Source organism: Engystomops pustulosus, chromosome 11 (assembly GCF_040894005.1).
Source record: "Engystomops pustulosus chromosome 11, aEngPut4.maternal, whole genome shotgun sequence".
Taxonomy (NCBI): domain Eukaryota; kingdom Metazoa; phylum Chordata; class Amphibia; order Anura; family Leptodactylidae; genus Engystomops; species Engystomops pustulosus.
The window spans coordinates 51,936,712-51,958,996 of NC_092421.1; the positions used below are offsets into that span (position 1 = coordinate 51,936,712).

At 42.4% G+C, this 22,285-nt stretch overlaps 1 protein-coding gene across 2 annotated transcripts in view; it reads right to left on the bottom strand.

Moving 5' to 3' along the window:
• The window catches only part of STYK1 (serine/threonine/tyrosine kinase 1), a 38,269-nt gene extending 27,187 nt beyond the window's left edge, over window positions 1-11,082 (bottom strand). The window contains exon 1 of one of the 2 annotated variants that reach the window (XM_072129838.1): window positions 10,869-11,082. The gene's annotated coding sequence lies outside the window, so the exon portion shown is untranslated. The remainder of the gene's footprint in view (window positions 1-10,868) is intronic. The other variant, XM_072129837.1, reaches the window with a different exon arrangement.
• Between the last annotated feature and the right edge of the window lie 11,203 nt (window positions 11,083-22,285).

Sequence of the window (22,285 nt, forward strand, 5' to 3'; positions counted from 1 at the left end):
AATTGTTGGGCTGATCTCAAGTAACCGCTGACTACTGTAAGGCTCACACAAAGCATTTCTGCCTCAGTGACGTAGGGACCTTGTGTGTACACAGCACCATATGCAAACAGTATGGGCAAAGGTTACATTTAGATAGGAAAATACATGAACTTGCAACTATCTGACACTACAACAAACCATCAACATCTCCTTTACTCTGTCTTCTTAGAAATGATACTTATCCAGATTATTAGGATTGATTAGAAAAAAATCTTTTAGACAAGTAATTGGAGCAATGGTGGCCTGCCCTCTAGGGGAAAAGCAAGGTAAGTTTTTTAAAGTGTACATATTGATACATATAGGCAACAGTCTGATGGAGTGTTTTCCTTAACTGTATGTCCTTAAGGTGAAATAATAATAATAGTAAACTACTTAATATACTGTATTTTATTAAATAAATATGTTCCTGAGTCCTTTTTTTCCCCCTGCCTTTCTACCATATGTAAGCAGCTTGTGTAAATCAGCTTTCTGATTTTACAGACAGTCCCTGGATAGTGTACACTCCAATGAGAGCTGAATTAAGAGAAATATGCTCTATGTATGAAAATAGTTTATTCTTGATCCCTTCTACTTATCACTTTGCTATCTAGAGGATTCCAGATACACTGCTCACTAGAGGAGTAAGAAGGCTCAAAGAAGCTGCTTTAATTAATGATTTATATTACAAACTTTACTATTTTCACCTGCACTATTCATTTATGAAATTGAAAAATAGCTTTGAAGATTTAATTATTATTTTTTATTATTTTAATCCCCTAGTGATGTTTCCGTTCCGGTCATTTAACATGCAAAGCCTGACAGAATTGTGTTGCATGGCAAATGTTAAAGGTGCACTAAAAATAAGTGGTGCGCTTTGTTGGAGCAGAGAGCAAAGAGGGCGCCAGATTCATGAAGAACAGGCGCCACAATTCCCGAATCAGGCGTACCCTGCACACTAGACAGGCAAACCATCCTCAGTAAATCTGCCCCATTGTTGTAAAGGCTCTTCTTGCTTTGCATTACAGATACTAGTTCATTCTGCATTCTGTTCTATGTTTCTGACCCTAACTTTGTTGTATAACTCTATTGTATGACCTATTATATTACTATATATATTAATTCTTGGTGATGACCCAAGGATACTGATGGATGAATCGATCCATTGCTTTGTACAAATATGGAATTTTGCAGGCAATAAAATGAATCTTTTCTGGTTTACTTTGAACTAATGTTTTAAAATGTCGGCATATCCAGCGCAAAGCTTTGGGAAGGAGGTTGTGCGAAGAAACAAAAAAAATTGTAAAAAAAAAAAAAACAATCTTTTCATAAAAAAATCAGGACTAATGGGGTTTGTTTAGCAATTTACAAGAAAATTGAAGCAACATTGATTTGGACTGAAAAGATTATTACCCAAACCAAAGCTTCTGAAACATTTTACAAAGCTTCTATATATTGAATCTTGGATAATTTGTTCATCTCTATCCAGATATGACTAATAGTGACAGACCCTACCTCCAGCTTGTACTTTGGAATCCACCACTGAAAATCTAAATTAACTTATTGTTTTGTAAAATCAAGACTCATTTTTATTTATTTTTTGGAGAATTCAATAATAACTTAAAATATACAATCTTAAAGGAATCTACCATTTGTTTGCATTATAAACCAAACATACCTGTAGCTACACTGATGCAGGGACATTTCTTGTTTAATCCCTGATTCAAGTGGTTTTGCTCAAAAAAACAATTCAGGACCTTAGGAAAGCTGGGTTTCATGCTGGCTGCCGTTTATGTCTAGGCAGGACTAATCCAGACAAGACTAATCAAACTTAGCTGGGTGACTCATACACAACAGCTGGGGGACAACATTCTGCCTATCAGGGACAACACAGTAAATACAGCATTCTCTGGAGCAGTGCATAATTAAGGTAAGAGGAGAAACGCTGGGGCAGAAACAGGAGCGCCAGACCCTCATTATCATCATTTTAGAATAGTTTTTAAGCAAAACCACTCAATTCAGGGATTAAACAAGATAGGTTTCTGCAATGCATGAAAACAAATGGTAGATTTCCTTTATAGACACAAAGCACTGGTCCTTGTGAAATTACATATATTAAAGCTATGGTATATATCCACCCCTGCTTGACAATCTATCTTTTAAACAAAGACACATAAGGACAGTTAGAAAACCTCGCCCTCGTCTTGTGATATCATACCTGAAAGCCATGAATAAATAAGAATGCATAGGTGTGGACTGCAGAGTGATGCACAAGCCGGGCTCCTATTACAATATAAACAGCTCATGTGTCCAAAGTAAAACCATACCGGATGTCTTGGAGTCTTCATGTAGACAAGAACAGACAATTGCGTAACTCGTTCAAGTAGTTGTTATATTTCATTCACTACATAGCTAGTGTGTCTAGGAGCCTATCCGATAACACTATGCCCCTTCAAGCATAAAGGCTGAAGCTAAATGTCATGGATTTATGTATATGTAAAGCCTTCAATTTTCCCACAATCACTTTTTCAAAAGAAATTAAAAAACATTCTATGTCTTTGAGCCAAAACAGGATTTATTCTGAAGGAGTTTTTTTACATTGAGATTTATTTGCTGTCCAATCAAGCACTAATTTGGTTATTCCATGATCCTCATAGATTATATTCAGCTTTCACATACAGGTTTTTATATCCTCATTGTCTTATTGTGTGCTGAAGAAGATTTAGGTAAAATCTGGTCTCTATCAAAGAATTGGAATTGGAGCACCAATGGGGGTGTAAATTTTGTACTCATAAGGCACACCACTGTGGTGGTAGGTTCCTTGTGTTTGTGGGATGATAAATAAAGATGCCCTTCATGAAAATAAGGACCAGGGGATGGACAAGTAGCAGTAGAACAGGCTGCAATTGGAACAGTTTGCTTGAAAGCTTGTCATATAAACTGCTTAAAGGGACCAAGAAGCTAAAATGAACTCACCCCACTGTAATATGTTAATCAAGAGCCATCGTGATCTCCCGTCTTATATACATTATGACCATGTCTCTACATTTTCCCAATTGCTAAAATACAAGTCTATAAATGCTTTTTATGGAACTCTAAATGCTCAGAGCACCACTAGGACAAGCTACTATAAAATGTGTTGAGCACATTTCTTTGTTTTGGACTAAGATAGCCATGTCCTAAATTTGGGCAGATTTACCACACAGCCTCTCATCTTTCAATGGAGAGGGGAGGGCCAAGGACTCCCCCTCCCTTCTCCACCCAGCTGTAAGTTAACCTGGGTTCCCAACCCAGTGAGTGGATGATCGTGTGCATATAGCCTTAGAATGTGAAAACTCAAAATACAAAAAGCCTACACTGATAAATAATTGTGCAGTATTTTCAAACAATACAAAAAGACAGCAGTGTGAAAACTAGTTTATACAGGCTGAAAGGTCCTGGTAATCAACATCACGCATACCAATATATACTATACTGCACACACTGGCTCTTTATTTCAAGCTAGATAGGGTCTCAATAGGTTTGTTCAAGAAAGAGTTATCATGCAAATCCTAATGTTTTGTGTGGGAGATAAAACTTCCTGTTACGGTTTACATGGATGTAACCATGTAGAGATAGCAGCAATAACTAGGGAAATGGGGAAGGGAAAACTGTCTCTAACTCTAAGGCTAAGCTAGTCCCTGCCTTAAGGTGATGGTCAGCTCCAGACCCTACAACTTCTTTCTCTCTCTGATCACGGAGAACTATCCAGAAAGTAGGGAAAAGGACTAAATGATACTAGGGTTTGCTGTACTAAATGTGGGCCCCCCTAAAGAAATAATTGTTGCAAGCAAAAACTTGGCGAACAAGCAGTCCCTGCATGCTCACAAACAACAACCGAGACCGAATACAGGAAGAAGGGCAATAGAGTGGACAGGAACAACAGGTAACAACCAGTTACAATCACTAGAAAATAAACACAAAGGGGAACAGACAGGAAAGTGGTGAGTGAGTAAAAGAGAAAAGACAAACTTCACAGAATCTCTCACTACAGTCAAGAAAACAATCTACTTAGTAAGTATAGATGTTTCTACAGAACAGAGCCAGGGATAAGCTGCAGATACAACAATACCTAGCAAATACTGAATGACAATGCCAGCATTAAATAGAGCCCTGATATTACAAATTAACACAGCTGAGACTTAAAAACACCAGCAAGTAATGCAGAATCACTCATAACAAAACAACAGCATAAACCAGGCCACATAGCACAATGGTAGAGAACCGACTAAAAAGGCCAAATGGCACCGGTTCAAATCCTGACACTTCCCTATCGGAATGGGATGCTTTAAGAATCTGGTGGTTATTTGATGTGCACTGTATATTTTAGATGAAACAAAGAAAAAAACCTGCAGGTGCTCGGTGTGGATAAAGCAATAAGATTGAAGACCATTTTGGATGCATTGCTAAACTGGACTAAATAGGGGAAGCATAAGAGTAGGTCAGGTTAGAGAGAAGAGTTTCCTTTCAGTAATAGGAAACCATGTATTTATGGATCTACATGTGCCTGCTGGATCAATCCAGAGTAGAGTCTTAACAAAGTACTGACATGTAATGATAAAACTGAAGTCATTCCGCATCCACTGGATATGGTATAAATGGCTGATCAATTGAGAGCTTGACATTGAGACCCCATGAATCACCAGGTTCTGTGTCTTTGTAAATAGAGCAATCCATTCTTGTGCCTTAGCCTAGAACTGCCTTTGTTCAGTAGTCTCATAGAGAGTTAAGTTGTGACATGAGTGAAATGGGTGCCACTTTTGTTCATGATTATTGGTACAGAACCCTTCAAGGGGTTGGTCACTAACAACAGAGTTACCAGGCTACCAGACTTACCAGGGTAAGTAGAAGACTATAGACCAGAGTGGGGACTGGGTAAATTTGCACCAAAATTTGTACTTAAACAAAATTTGCACCAAATCACAGATCATGAATTCAGTCGAATTGTGAAAAATAGTCTATGCAAATAATGAATTTGGCGACAAGCAGGGTCTATGTCAAATTACCTTTATACAGTTTTACGTTCATTTGGAGCAATGGAAAGTCGCAAAACAGCATTTTGACCACAACTACACCAAAACAGCGCCAAACATAGACAAAAAACTTCAATGATAAATCCCCCCCCACTGTGTTTTAATGCCTATTGATGTCATAAATTCTATAATTAATTCTCACAAGCATACTTGTACATGATGTGCTAAATCTTGGCACGTCCTACAATAAATTGTGTAACAATCACATTGTCTTTATGTGCTATAAGTATAGGATAACATTACTATTTTTCACTTTAATTACAATCTATTAAGAGATCTGTGTCAACTATTCCTGAAATATCCACAATATCCAATCTGCATTATTATAATAGTCTACTATTAGAGACTTGACTTAAAGGGAACCTGTCACCAGGGACTTCATTTTCACTAAAGACAGGATGCAAAAGCCCATTACAGCTGCATTGCAAACATGTCTTTTTGCTTTCTCTAAGCATTTGCATTACAATGTAATTGTGTGTTATAATTTACTTTGCACCTTGACTGAATCTGTGTAGTTCCATGGGTTGGGCTTTGGTTTGGATGAATTTCAAAAAACAACAAGTGACTTGTCCGTGCTGCAGACTCCTATTCTCTCAGACCCCACCTTTGTGCTTCTGTACAGCTCCTCCCTCCTGCTCCTTCACAGAGCTTACAGCCTGGTAAGCTGACATCAGTGGGTCGGAGGGAGGAGATGCACTGGAGTACCAAGGTGGGGGCCAAGAGCTAAGCAGTCTGCAGCTCACATGTTGTTTTTTGAATTGCATCTAAACCAAAGCCCCACCCCTGGGACTACACAGAACATGAAAATTAAGTCCCTGGTGACAAGTTCCCTTTAAGCCCACAGTCTGCTCCTTTATGATTACTGGCCCTGAAAAAAAAAGGTCAGGTGTTGTCTTCCACTGACAGCACCATGATCAGTATCAATAAAAGAAATGGAGGGAATAAACAGCTTTAATCAGAGTTACTACTGATCATTGCACCCGTTCAGGAACATAGAAAAAACTAACAATAACCACAACCACAGCTAAACTGTCAAAATATGTTTGACCATACGATTATTGGCTGTTTTCTAACATAGGCTTAAAGGGTTCTCACCATGGAAGGGACGTCACTTTATGATCGGGGGAGGCAAATGTCTGCAAAACCAGCCAATCCTATAAATGAATGGGTCAGAGCCTGTGCATCCCTCTCTGCAATCCCAAGGTATATGGCCATGTCTTTTACCACCAATTTACTGACTGTAACATTATAGTAAATCTTCCAGATAAGAACCATGTCAGAAGCTGGGAATAATGCATAATAATAATAATAATAATAATAATAATAATAATAATAACTGAAAGTCTCATCTCATGTTGCAGCTGCTGGGAGTGGATAAATGGTCACAAGACCACTGTACACCAACATCTGGGGTACACTGGTCTTTGTATTATATTTCCAAGTATATTATTTTGTATTATTAATTGTAAAGCGATGCCATATTACTAGGATTTGCCGTAATTTTATGAGCAATCAAGGAAGGCTGCAGATGTGAGACCCACATTTCTCTGGCATTCATGGTCCATGTTTGGATAAGTCATAAATGTCTACAGGCTCTGACTGGTCAATAGGTTAACAGGCGGTTAATCCTGGGTGGGTACTGGAACTAAGTAGGCCCCCAACCCCCTGTATGAGTTGTCTGTGGCAAAGTACACTCACTATACCAATATTTAGCATGTAGCATCCCAACCATCCTATGTGTGTAATAATAACATTTTATAAACTCCCTAATTTTATGTTACATAGTATCAGTATAAGAAATGTGTATATGGGTATCAGGTAATACGTCTATGTCGCTTTACAGTGGTGCACTTCAAGAAGGTAGACCATAGGCATCCCAGTCAGGCACCGAAAATCTAAGTTGGTAATACCATTTTAATGCAAAAAAAAACTAGAATAATATTTTTACAAGCCTATTTCATGCTTAGATAAAGACTAGTAGGCTGGTTCAATAAGTTTAGATAAAAGCAAATTGAGCTAATAAGGTGGGAGCATACACCTTATACACCAGAGTTGTATCATGCTGTACAGGTAAGATATGACAATGTTGGTTCACATCCATTTCTCAATAATACCTCAGCTCTTATATGCTGGGTGAGGCATCATCCCTTCACCTCACCTGCTTCGACCTTGCATGATTCTCTATCCTTTGTGTAGGGATCAAGCACAGGTAAAAAAAACCATTACATTGAGTACATTGAAGTAGCTTGGTTGTCAATTTTTCACTCAGATAAAGACTAGAAGGCTGGTTCAGTAGGTTAGGATTTACTAAAATTGAGCCATTAACATGAGAACCTACACCTAAATAAAGGAGTATTTTATCATGTTAGACAGGTAAGATGCGACAACATTGGTTCACTTCAATTTCTTGATAATCCCTCTGTGTAGGCCAAAAGTTAGTCTCTTAGATGTTGCGTGAGGCATCATCCCTCAATGTTCACTCAGGTAAACACAAGTGGGATGGTTCAATAGGTTATGTTATTGGGAGATATGTGAGGCTATGAGGTATGTGGAGGTATGAGGGTATGTGGAAGAATGTGGGTGTATGTGGGTATGTGGTGGTACGTGGAGCTATGAGGGTAAGTGAAATTATGTGAATGTACGAGGGTATGTGGTGGTATTTGGAGCTATGAGGGTAAATTGAGGTTTGTGGAGCTATGAGTGTATGTGGACCTAGGAAGTATGTGTGAGGTATGTGGATCTATGAGGGTATGTGGAAGTATGTGGGTGTATGAGGGTATGTGGTGGTATTTGGAGCTATGAGGGTAAGTGGAGGTTTGTGGACAGGGCCGGATTAAAGGAGGGGCTCCTGGGGCTTGAGCCCTGGGGCCCCCACCACTTTCACTTTTTAAGGGGCCCCCACCAGTTTCCGACAGGTGACAGGTGTCCTTTAAGTGAATGTGTACACCTAACTACTCACACATGCTCACATAGACATCAGGCACTTACAGTTTACACATACATACACACACGTACCCATATACAAATACGTATAAACACACCTATCTGTTTATACATATGTACATACACATATATACACAGACACACACATCATGCACTTAAAGTTTACAAATTCCCTACACATAAACTAACCCTCAATTTTTGATGTGTCATTTATGGGAAGTGTAAGGAGGTGGCACCAGAGTGCTGCTCATTAGATGCCGCAGCAGTGAGCAGTTTAGCAGGACCATACGGACAGTTTTCTGCTGAGCCCCCCTCCTGCTCCACCTAGATAACAGCAGCAGGAGGCAGGGGAGAGATAATCACAGCAGTCTTCTGTAAGTTGGACCCTCTTTACCTCTACTGAACTGTAGTGTGAGGAAAGTTTTATGCCTGCGGCTGCTCATGGTGCGGGCATTTTTTGTGACTAGAGAGATTTGGAGGCCCCCAGGACCCCAGGTCGGCGGTCCATATAACATACCCCCCAGAACGACAGTCCCGGATTTTAGGCTCTGTCCCACTTTCACAGATGGAAGGAAGTATGTCCCAGAACATCTACCCAATCTGCATTAAATATAGCGCCTGCTCTCACTGGGAATATGAGAGGTGTGACATGGAGCTGGCTGGCCACAATGTGACAGTGTGCTACGCATGAAACATTTTCTCCACAATAGTTTGGAGTTATGCTTATTATCCTAATAAGGATTGGTCATTGTCTGTAGTGAATGCTGGAGGAAGGGAATTCCATTGCATATTTGGGTCAGTCATAGTAGAAATCACCTTTACAGAGCAGCTTTCGGTCCTAATTCCTGTAGCTAATTTGGGGGATGGAAGCAGGACACTTCCATTTATAACATTCTTGCCCCAAGGTATTTAATAAGCTAAAAATATTAATATGTGTAAAAGCATAAATCCCAAACAGCACATGTCTAGTTCACATAGACGCCTGACACATATTTAAAGACAGGCCTAGCAGGATTCTTTAGCAATTACTTAATACATCTGCAAGGACTCCGCGTGTTATTTGTACATATATCCATTCTGGAAGCGCTAATCCCTTTAAATATCGCAACAATTCTTAAAAGAAATAGGGGGCCTGAATACAATCAAACTGCAATGGAAAGCAGGGGCACCTAACCAGTTTGGCCTGGAGCTATTCCCAAGGATATTACCCCAATGACCAAGTTGGTATTCACCATTTAACCCCAATACAAGGATCACTGAAATAAGGTCAGTATATGTATCAGCTAACTAAAATAAATTAGTGCAATGCGCTTGGGGCTCAGGCAATGAATTGTCAAGATGAACCCAAAGTCAGGTAGAGTCATGGAACAGGCAGTAGATCAGGAGGATAAGCACAGTATTACACTATGGGTGCACAGCGTTGTCACGGGTGTACAGCAAATCAGAAGCATGAAATCCTTTAATAGAGAGCACACTGGAAAAGTTACAAACTCAATGCTGAGGGTATACGGCCCTATTCTCTAGTTCCGGACAACACCTTCAAAGTTAAACATAACTTTGACATAAAGGCACATACAGCAAAGATTACTGGACATGTGACTGGATTACAGTACTAGTAACACTACATGAAGGTTATTCAACTAGTAGCAATGGATATTATTTATAATCACACAAATATCAACTACATTTTTATGCATTTATTAAACAGTCAGGTTTTCCAAGACTGTAATATTGATGACCAATTGTATAAGTCTTTTGTATTAGAGTCATGTGGGTCCGAGACCAGAAACCTTCATGATCAGCTGTTCAAAGTGCTTAAGGCATAATTTTTATCATTTGAATGGGACTGAGCTGCAAAACCGTGCACTACCACTATACAATGTATGTCACTGTTCAATGTGTAATGATAATTTCCTTTTCACTGCTCTGCACATAAAGTAAACTGGATGGATGGTTGATTTAGTTCACAATTTATGTGACATTTATTATGATGATTGGGGGTTATTATAGGAAAACTGAGCTCAATTCTGTAGGAATAAACACAAACCTTACATATATGACTATGCCGTAAACACCAATTCATTATCATTAACAATTAGCATTCTTGCATTGTTACCATATCGGCACATGTATCTGTATTACTAAGTGAGTGAGTCAGTAATATGCATAAATAACATTCATACACAATGAGATACAGAAATAGGTCTCCTATCACCGTAGATCTCCATATTATGGCAATCATTCCATTAAAATGATACATCCCTTATCCCAGCAAAAAGTGACTTTTGATATGATATTTTTCCCTTTCTTGTATGTTGGTTGATTCCATCTCTTGTTTTTGTATTGTTCCCTAGATAAAAGAGTTGTTGTTTCTTCATAAATAATGAATTATAACACAAAACTTCTAAAGATCTTTTGACTGCTTCACCATCTTGCGGAATGGTGTCAGGTTATCAACCTTACATCAACTCTTTGAAAATGATCCTTAAGTCTTAGACTTCTCCGAACATTTGAAACAAAGTATCAGATAAATAGGGATTAGAAAACACAACCATAAAAGTTACAAGTAGCTAAAATTAGTGGATAAGTAATAACAAAGCACCGGTATAAAGCAACACAAATGTCTATACAGTAAATACAGTAGAATAACTTGTAAAATGTACGTTTTAGGCTTTACGATTGCTTACAAACTGTTTGGAAGGCTTTACTCTCATGATGGATCAGACTTGTGAACTACAACAGCGTCTGTTCTGTTCCAAGTTATAAATGTACATCATTGTGTAACGCACATCATTTCCTTTGAGCTTCATAATAGACGCCTCAGGTCCATTCACTCACCTTTTTGTAGCCTTTGTCGCTTCCTCGTGAACATGTTTCCCTTGCTGTCCCCTACTATCCCAGTGATTTGCCCCTCTACGACTTCTGTGTGTCTTCCTCTGTGACTCTGCTCTGTAGAGCTCTTCAGACAGACAGGAAGGTCCCAGGATACACGTCTGTGATCAGATTTCCACTGACTTCACACCTGTCTGACGGGTCTTTCTGGCTCTGATGTGTACTGAATGACTCCCCACCCCTACTCAGCATGTACGGCAGGCAATCTCCCAAGCATACAGGGTGCAGCATGTATTACAGACACACACCAAACACATAGAACCTGCCAACAACATAGAAAACCTTGGGATAAGTGACAAGATGGGCTACTACAGGACTACTGGATAACTTTTCATACATCTATACCAACAAAGCTAATTGTCTATGAAAGAACCTACAACTAATAATAATAATCTTTATATAGCGCCATAGTGCTTTACAACTCATAGGGGACGTATGCAAATATAATAGTACGTTACATAGTACAAACAGTCAAATGGAACAATAGGAGTGAGGGCTCTAACTAACATTTAATATTAAGAACAACTGATGTTCTAAATATAAACTTAGATCATAGGTAGTGGATAGTGGACAGGAATCTGACCTTTAAACCAAAAACACAAATATCTGAAGCTTGCCAACAAAAAATGGGATAACCCTGTATAATTGTACAAACAGTTTTTCTGTGTACCTTGTGCATGTAATCATATGTCTTTGGGACAGTTACTTACATTATGTCACACACGGGTGTGTGGGAGAGTCTCTTAGGGCTAGAATCTGTGGACTCCCTGCACCACCGCGGGAAATGATGGTACTAGCCGCAACCTGGGACCGAAATCTAATTGGACCCCTGGTCTTCGCCAGAGCCCGCCGCAAAGCGGGATGGTCTTACTGCGGTGGGGAGCCACCAGGTCGTTCCACGGTTGCGACTAGGCCTGCGGTTGGCAATAAAGAGTGTGGAACCCTGCACAACAACAATATACACCAATGTAAGGTATAAACGACACACTAAGGAAGATCCATAGAACCAAAAGCAAAGTGGTGTGCCACTATAGAATAGTTACAAAAACATGATTTTTATTAGAACACCGAACAACCGATACACAGACAATACCTTAAAAACAATTAAAAATAGTACCAAAGTACATGCAATGTAATATTGTGTTAATAGTACACTGATAGGTACAATAATAAGCCCCTCCTCAATGGGTAACGTAAACCAAGACCAACCCAATGGCAATGTAAACAAATTCAAAGTGCAAGTGCAAATGACCAGCCGTCATACAAATACTGATCAAGTAAACTGGTGCCTGGATCAATTGTTCCCCAAAATAATGGTGAAGAAGGTGCAAGGCAGATCCCCAGTATACATTACAAGTTATCTGGCTTTGAGCCAGGCTGCATGGTACAGCGTCAGAAAAGCGGGTTGGTACAAAGATCAGGAGGTGGAGGGCTCCCCATGCGTTACGTCTCTCACAGGAAAGACAGGACCTCGGATAGGCAGGCCCTCGGGTAGGCAGGAACTCAGGATGGCAGGACCTCGGGATGGCAGGACCTCTGGAAGGCAGGACCTCGGGAAGGCAGGAATTCAGGATGGCAGAACCTCAGGTTGGCCCCCGGGATACAGGACCGCCACAGGAGAACAGGACCGCCACAGGAACACAGGACTACAGCTGGAATGCCACAGGAAAGTCACAGGAACACCACAGGAATGCCACAGGAACACAACAAGAACACAGGACCACGGGAATACCACAGGAACACGGGAAACACGGAGGCCTCTGGAAACGCACAGGAAAACACGGAGGCGTCTGGAAACGCACAGGTGGAACACAGGAGGCTTTCTCTTCAGTAGTATGACTTGAAGATCTGGCAGAGAGTGAAGGGAGGTGCCGGAGTATAAGGGAGCGCCGGAAAATAGCCAGCGCCAATAAAAAGGACATCGGCCCTTTAAATCACAGAGTATCGCCGTGTGAGCGCCCTAGAGAGCGGGAACGTGCATGGGCCTTGTCCTGGATGGGAGCGGGAGCCAGGACGAGGAAGATTGGGACCAGGAGCGCGAAGTGGTGAGTGCGGGTCCGGGGCACGCCACACAGCGGAGCACAGGTGTACACACAATCAGCGACATGGATCGCGGGAGCAACCGAGACAGGTCCAAATCGGGGGAGCCATGTGACAGCGGCACAGGGGTGCACCCGCACTCCGAGACATGGATCGTGGGGTCAACCGTGACACATTTATACCTACTTATGCCGACATTTTATATTTACAAAGTGCCGTTAAGTGCTGTACTGTTTCCATGTAAAAAAAATGTTTATGACTTTTTTTGCATTTATAAAGATATTATATTTTTACTATACATTTTTTTCATGACAAGCTTCATAGCAACCTCAAATTGCTGCACATATTTAGACATTTGCCATCCTTGTTTATTTTGGTTGAGAAATCGGACTATGGTCATAAAGGTGCACGGGTCTTTATAACCCACAGCACTGATAACTCTCTGATAACAAACCACGCACCCGTGTGACCATTGTCAGATTTCTGTCCACTGGAAATAAACAGTGAAGCTTTCTATATAATGACAGCAAGCAGAGATCTAGAAAATAATGAGGAATTTATACAGAATTGGATATTTTTTTATCATACAAAAAAGTAACATTTATTTGCGGATGTGGGAATTCCCCTTTAAGTTCTAGTATGCAAATGAACTCATTCATAGAGTTATTTATGTAAAGTACATTTACAGTACAATGAGAAGTTCTCTAACATGTCTGTAATACTTTATCTTTTAGTTCCTCAACACCAGTTATAAGTAAACAGGAACATGTTTATATCCAGGAGCAGATAATCCAAGAGGATTGTGCTGCCGAAACATGTTGGATACAGAGGTGTGTGGTAAATAAATATAATTATATAACCAAAGGACAATCAAAGGGAAGGTTTGGTTACAGATTGCATCTTGATTGATTTGCCACACACTTCTTTGTTATTATAATGCACACGTTCAAAGACAGTTGTTAAGAAATGGGAGAACCTCCAAAATTAATTTAAGGGATTCCATATGACATGGGATAACTTCCGCATTCAAGCACTCAGCACATTGGCGACCACTACTGCAGCCAAATCACTGGTCTGAACAGTGACCTGTATACAAAGAACATCTCACTGCTTCTTTCCATCCTGCTGCCTGTGACATATACGCTCAGCTGAGTTATTGGAGACAATAGGGGACAGATGCAAAGTATTGCATCCCTCCCCATCCTCCATCATTCAATTGGAGGGAGGTCTCCAGTATTGAATAACAGGTACATCACTAGGGAAAATGTTTCCTCTTTCAGCAAATAATTGATATTTGATAGTTCGGATACATCTTAACCTTCTGTTGTAAGTACATATTGAGAATCCTCCCAATGTATTCCTACAACGGATAAGGAAAATGAGATGTAAATAAAGCCTTAGGTCCCTTTCACACTTGAGAGTATGATGCGCTGAACTTGCATCACAATCATAGCATGTGCTGCCAGGATTGCCCGGCCGTATGCTGCAAACCGGAACTGAACTGACATGCTGAGATCAGTTCCGGTTTGCATTGTTCAGGTCTGGCGATCAAGACTGCACACGCTGCGAGTGTGATGGGAGTTCAGCGCATCATACTCTCAAGTGTGGAAGGGGCCTTAGGGCTCATTCCCATGAACGTAATGGGGACCAATATCCGGTCGCTCTATTTGCTCCATAGAAGCCCAGTAACGTGGTGAGCATATACAAATATTGGATATGACGTATATTTTGCAGTGTTACGGCTCTGGCCCTGCGCTACTCTAAGGTGAGGAGAGGGGTGAGCAGCGCTTATCCCTTCTTCCTTTCGGCCCTCCCATCTATGGCCGGATGAGCATTTGCCATTAGTCAGGTGAATGGGACAGTTAGAGCCAATATTGAAGACAGGATGAATAAGAGGACCAGTATATAAATATGGAAAGGAGTATCTATATTCGATTATGGGTCCAGCAAAGGTTGTCACACCTAAGCAAATGCCTCACAAAGAAAATACAAAGCATGAACTACCTAATGTACCTCTCAAATTGAGAGGAAGAGGTGAGGCAAAAATAAGTCCAAAAAGAAGGTGATAGTTAAATACACTTTATTTTTGCATTCAAATAACAAAGAATATGCAATTAAAAAATTAAAAAAATGTTATATTGTATATGATGGGGTTGTCAGGTGGTATACAGCGGAAAAAGGCAAACATACCCAGACATGGGGAGAATGTAGTGTAACCAAAAAGGGGGGGGACTGGTCTCAACAAACATAGGGCGAATAGCAGTATTGGTCTATCAGTATACATATCAGTGTTGAGTGTTTGTGGCCAAATGTTGATGAATAATGTTATGTGCACATATCTTTTATTTTTTAACATACAAACACAAGGTCAAGACTAGGAGGAAGAAAGCATTACATTTTAAAAAATTCTTGTAAAAGAGAGGTAATGATGTTTAGAAAGTTCCTGTCCCTCATAAAAAAATATAGGTAACTTGTATGTCAACTGCATACAAATTTATCATCTGCAGTTTTTACATTAAATGAGTAATGGTAAATTATCAAAAATTAGAACAACAAGGTAAAAAAAAAATATTATTTTCATGGACACAGCGGAGTTCATGAGTTCTGCAACCAATCATTGGCTGTAGCCCTGACAGTTTCTGCTTTCACTGTTTATGGCTGAATTAGGGACATGTTCCTGTACGGCCGTTATCACTACAGGCAGAAAGCACACACCAACAGGGAACTGTGTACCATTGAAATGGGGCCGGCATATTATTTGCAAGAATAGTGCCATACTTTTTTCATTATTTGAAAACATTCTTTGAGGTTTAAAAAAAAATATTTACACAACTGGGTTTTTAGAAGAGAAGAGATTTTAGGGATTTTTTAGGACAATGGGGCAGATTTATCAACTGTCTGAAAGTCAGAATATTTCTAGTTGCCCATTGAAACCAATCACAGCTCCCCTTTAAAATATTCATGAGCACTGTTAAAACATGGGCAACTAGAAATATTCTGACTTTCAGATAGCTTGATAAATCTGCCCCTATATGACTGTTTTCATTGCTTCAAATCCAATTGTTGGTGTCTCTGACCACATTTTGGCAACTGGCAAACCCCAAGGCCCATTGTTCACTCTACAAATATCCAAAAAGAATAGATATACAGATCAATATTAGAGAACACCACACAATTTCCTAAATGTTGGGGTCATTGTTTAGTCCTATATGAATATATCCTAAAATGAGTAAAATACCAGTATTTTATACTTATTTCATAAATTGTATACAGTATATTCTAAATCACAAAATTAAATGTAAATGAGATAATTGTAAAAGAACATTGATCAAAATTAGAGAACACTTTCAGATACATGTTATTGGTGTTACTCTGGCACCTGGTGCTAATTTCCTTAATTATATGACAAATCATATTTAACTGGCAACCTAACTTAACAGTTTTCACTGACTTTCACTGCAAAGGTGTTGTGCCGTTCCAAAGTGACTGAACCCTCCGGCAGTAGATTTGGCAGATGAAGACCAAAGGAGAGACCCTATCAGTCATAGTAAGAGAAGTTGGTTGTCTTTAATTTCTAGAGTATTGCATCTTTAAAACATCACAAACTCATTCAAGTCCCCCAAGAATGGATAATGGAGAGAATCTTACATGGGTAATTGTTTCAACAATGCAGCTGGAATTGCTAGCCAGTAGAGATGAGCGAACATACTCGTCCGAGCTTGATGCTCGTTCGAGCATTAGCGTACTCGAAACTGCTCGTTGCTCGGACGAATACTTCGCCCGCTCGAGAAAATGGCATCTCCCGCCGTTGTGATTTTTGGCGGCCAGAAACAGAGCCAATCACAAACCAGGGTACTCTGCACTCCACCCAGCATGACGTGGTTCACTTACACGTCGATAGCAGTGGTTGGCTGGCCTGATCAGGTGACCCTGGAATAGACTAGTCTCTGCCCGCGCTGCTCGTATTATTCTCTGTCTGGATGCCGCTAGGGAGAGAGCTGCTGCTGGTCAGGGAAAGCGTTAGGGTGTTCTATTAGAATAGTGTTAGGCAGGAGTGATTCTACAAGAACCCAACAGTCCTTCTTAGGGCTACAATAACGATTTATTTTACTTTTTTTTGGTTTGCCTGTGGCTGGGCTTGCTGCCATTAGCAGTGCAGCTAGTACCATATTGTGAGTAATTTGCAGGGAGACTTGCTACCGTTGTGTTTAGCTCTTAGTGACATACATATCCACCTTAAACACCGAAGTGGGACAATTTATTAGGGGTTTGATTTGAATTAGGCACAGTCTGCAGATTTATTTTTTTTTACGGTTATTTTTTTTTATAACTCAAAGTAATCTGGCAAAGCAGTGTGCTTTCAGTGTAGGCTAGAAAATAGCCATAGGGGAACCCCAACTTCTTACTTAGGCCTACAATAGCGTTATATTTTACTTTTTTTTGTTTGCTTGTGGTTGGGCTTGCTGGCATTAGTAGTGCAGCTAGTACCATATTGTGAGGAATTTGCTGGGAGACTTGCGACCGTTGTGTTTAACTCTTAGTGACACACATATCCACCTCAAACACCAAAGTGGGACAATTTATTAGGGGTATGATTTGAATTAGGCACAATCTGCTGATTTATTTTTTTTGACGTTTATTTATTTCTATAACTCAAAGTCATCAGGCACAGCACAAAATCCAGTTGTGTGCTGTCAGTGTAGGTTAGAAACTAGCCAAAGCAATAGGATAGCATCGTTTTGTTTAAAAAAAATAAAATAAAATAAACACAAAAAAAAAAACATTTAAATTTTACACTTTAATTTGGAAAATGTTTAACCCGAGGGCTAGGGGTAGAGGACGTGGGCGTCCAACTACTGCAGGGGTCAGAGGCCGTGGTCCGGGGCGGGGTGAGACACCACCTGCTGATGAGGGAGCAGGGGAACGCCGCAGAGCTACACTCCCTAGGTTAATCATGTCTCAAGTTACTGGGACTCGTGGTAGAGCACTGTTGAGGCCAGAACAGTGCGAAGAGGTGATGTCGTGGATTGCGGACAATGCTTCTAGCCATTTGTCGAACAGTCAGTCTTCCACGCAGTCCACCAATGTCACTCCTCCAGCTCAGCCTCCTTCCCCCCAGTCTGCCCCCCCCCCAGCAAAATTTGGCATTTGAACCGGCATACTCTGAGGAACTGTTTTCTGGACCCTTCCCACAGTCACAAACCACTTGTCCGGTTGCTGCTGAGCTATTTTCCGATGCCCAGGTTTTTCACCGGTCGCAGTCTGTGGGTGATGATGACATTATTGACGTAGTGGAAGAAGTGTGTAAAGAGGTGTCGGACGATGAGGAGACACGGTTGTCAGACAGTAGTGAAGTTGTTGTCAGGGCAGGAAGTCCGAGGGGGGAGCAGACTGAGAGATCGGAGGATGATGAGGTGACAGACCCAAGCTGGGTTGATAGGCCGGGTGAACACAGTGCTTCTGAGACGGAGGTGAGTCCTATAGCAGAACAGGTTGGAAGAGGCAGTGGTGGGGCCAGACGGAGAGGCAGGGCCAGAGCTGGTGCATCAGTGCCAAATGTTTCCCATAGTCAAGCTCCCGTGGCGAGGACTAGATTTTCAGAAGTCTGGAGGTTCGACGGATGACCGGATGACCGACGGACTGTGGTGTGCAACCTGTGACAAACCAGGATCAGCAGGGGTTCCACCACTACTAGCTTAACTACCACCAGTATGCGCAGGCATATGAATGCTAAACACCCCACTCAATGGCACCAAGCCTGTTCACCTCTGGCCGGGCACACCACTGCTCCTTCCCCTGTGTCATCTGCTAGTCAGCCTCCTGCCCAGGACCACGGCCCAAACACCTCCCGTGCGAAAACCCCATCTTTGCCTCCCAGTCCTCCACAGCATCCACCAGCGTTCACAACCCACCCACACGCCCAAGCCCTCAACGTCCACATCTCCAAGTTGCTTAGCCTGGAGATGCTGCCCTATAGGCTGGTAGAGACCGAGGCCTTTCGAAACCTCATGGCGGCGGCTGCCCCTCGGTATTCGGTCCCCAGCCGCCACTACTTTTCCCGATGTGCCGTCCCAGCCCTGCACAAGCACGTGTCAAAGAACATCATCTGTGCCCTGACCAACGGCATTTCTGACAAGGTCCACCTGACCACGGACACGTGGACGAGTGCTGCCGGGCAGAGCCACTATATATCGCTGACGGCACATTGGAGGACTTGGTGGAGGCTGGGGCCCGAGTCTGACCCTGGGGCTGGTCATATACTGCCAACGCCGAGGATTGCGGGGCCTACTTCGGTCCAGGTCTCAAAGGCCTCCTATGCCTCCTCCTCCCACCCCTCCTCCACCGCCTCCTCCGAATTACCATCCATGGGCCTGGCGCCATCAGTCGGTAGCTCTAGGCACAGCAGCAGTGCCATCGCAAAGCGACAGCAGGCGGTGCTCAAACTGCTGAGCCTAGGCGATAAAAGGCACACCGCCCAAGAGCTATTACAGGGCATCACGGCGCAGACTGATCTGTGGCTGGCACCGCTGAACCTGAAGCCAGGCATGGTTGTGTGTGACAACGGCCGTAACCTGGTGGCGGCTCTTCAACTTGGCAGACTGACACATGTGCCATGCCTGTCCCATGTGTTAAATCTCATAGTTCAGCGATTCCTCAAGACATACCCCAATCTGTCTGATTTGCTGACGAAGGTGCACATTTCAGGAAGTCCAGCACAGATGCTGCCACTCTCAGGGCAGCGCAGCGCCGACTCTAACTGCCCGCTCACCGACTGTTGTGCGACGTGCCCACGATTGTAGACTGCCAGATGTCAACTTCCACCAGAACTGTTAGTCAGGTCAGTCAGCTTCCTCAAGTCTACAATGAGGAGTGGACGTGGATGTCTGATATCTGTCAGGTGCTGAGTAACTTTGAGGAGTCAACACAGATGGTCAGTGGCGATGCCGCCATCATCAGCCTCACCATCCCGCTGCTTGGCCTGTTGAAAAACTCTCTGGTCAGCATGAAGTCGGAAGCTTTGCGCTCGTCATAAGAGACAGGGGAAGAAGATTCCCTTGTTGATAGCCAAAGCACTCTTAGGTCTGTTTCTCAGCGCATATTGGAGGAGAATGAGGAGGTGGAGGAGGATGAGGAGGAAGAGGAGGAGAATGTTGGCGAGACAGAAGAGAAGACCATTGTTCAGTCCTTCACTGTTCAGCGTGTATGGGCAGAAGAAGAGGAGTTGGAGGAGGAGGAAATGGACAGTCAGGCCAGTGAGGGGAGTGAATTCTTGCGCGTTGGGACTCTGCCGCATATGGCAGATTTCATGCTAGGCTGCCTATCCCGTGACCCTCGCGTTCAAAGAATTTATTCCAGCACCGATTACAAGCAAAATCTTTCCACTCTCATCCCTGGAGAGGAAAGGAGTGTGAGAATGCATGAATACCAGCAGGCCCTGGTGCACAAGCTGAAACAGTATTTCCCTTCTGACAGCGCTAGCGGCAGAGGACGTACTACTGCGGGACAAGTAGCGAGGGAGAGTAGGCGAGCAGGCAGCTTGTCCAGCTCTGGCAGGGGTACGCTTTACAAGGCCTTTGCCAGTTTTATGTCACTCCAGCAAGACACTGTCACCTGTCCCCAGTCTCGGCAGAGTAGGGCTGATCTTTACAGAAAGATGGTGACCATACCATCATCCTAAATGATCACACAGCTCCCTACAACTACTGGGTTTCAAAGCTGAACATGTGGCACGAACTGGCGCTGTACACCTTGTTGGTTCTTGCCTGCCCTGCCACTAGCGTGTTGTCCGAGCGGGTTTTCAGTGCAGCTGGTGGCATCATCACCGATAAGCGTACACGCCTGTCGACTGACAGCGCTGACAGGCTGACGCTGATCAAGATGAATAAAGCCTGGATTTCTCCGGATTTTCATTTTCCACCAGGTGAAAGAAGCTCAACCTGAATAATGTATGCACTCCTCCTCCTCATTGTCCTCCTCTTTGTACACTAAAGCAGAGGAAACTGGCTATTTTTTGCCAGGGCCAACTGGCTCTAGCTATAGTACTCTATGTATTTAATTTTTCTGGAGGACCACCTACCCGGTCCTCTGTTTTAAACAATTTTTGGGAGTGCCACATACAGGCACTCAATCTATTTAATTTTTCTGGAGGACCACCTACCTGCTCCTCTGGTTTGAAAACTTTTTTGGACTGCCATATACAGGCACTCAATTTATTTAATTTTTCTGGAGGAGCACCTACCTGCTCCTCTGGTTTGAAAACTTTTTTGGACTGCCACATACAGGCACTATCCAAATTAAATTGTCTCCAAAGCAGCCTTCACACGTCTTCTTTTTAGCTGCCTCCACACGTTGTCTCCATTGCTACCTCCACACGTCATCGCCATAGTTGCCTCCAAAAGTCGTCCATATAGCTGCCTCCATACATGGTCTCCATATCAAACGAACTGTGTCAGGCAGAATTTTGGGTTGTTTTCATGGCTTCCACATCAAACTTGTTAACTTTGTCGCCACCCTGCTGTGTAATCCACAAAATATACTGGCAAACTTTTATCATTTACCGATATTATTTCAGTGCTTCTTGCGCATCTGTTTACATTCCCCTCACCCGCCATATCCCAAACATATAAGAACACTACTACACTTGATCTTGGGAACCTCAGAAAAGGATGGAAACACCAAGCAAATGGACAGGAAACAGCAGGGGCAGCATGCATGGATGCCTCAGAGGCTGCTTAATCGTACCATTACGACCAAATTATGGGCAACAGCATGGCCATGACAGAGTGACCAAATGAGGCTAGATAGCATCTAAAACATGCAATAATTGACCCTGACACTATAGGGGACTGCATGCAGAGGCAGCGGCAGCAGCGGCAGGCTAGAGAGTGTCATGGCGACATACCCTAAATGGACTCAGGCTTCAAACCAATGGGTGGCAGAGAGGAACCAAAGGAGGTGAGCAAGAAGCGCTGAAATGATTTCCTATGTGAACAATAGATTGACGGTATATTTAGTCGATAACACAGCATAGTGGCGACATAGTGACCAAGTTCCATAACATATCTGGTGAAACACCCGAAAAATGAGCCTGACACAGCTCTTTTGATAAGGGGACGACATGTGGAGGCAGCCATGGAGACGATTTCCATGATTAATTGCGACAGTATGGGGCATTCATATTGCGCAGCTATGATTGCAACTTCAGGTCTCCAGCATGGCGGCGACAGATGGGCCGAGTTCCACTATGTATCTGGTGAAACACCTGAAAATTCTGCCTGACACAGCTCGTTTGATAAGGGGATGATGTGCTGCATATCCTCTCG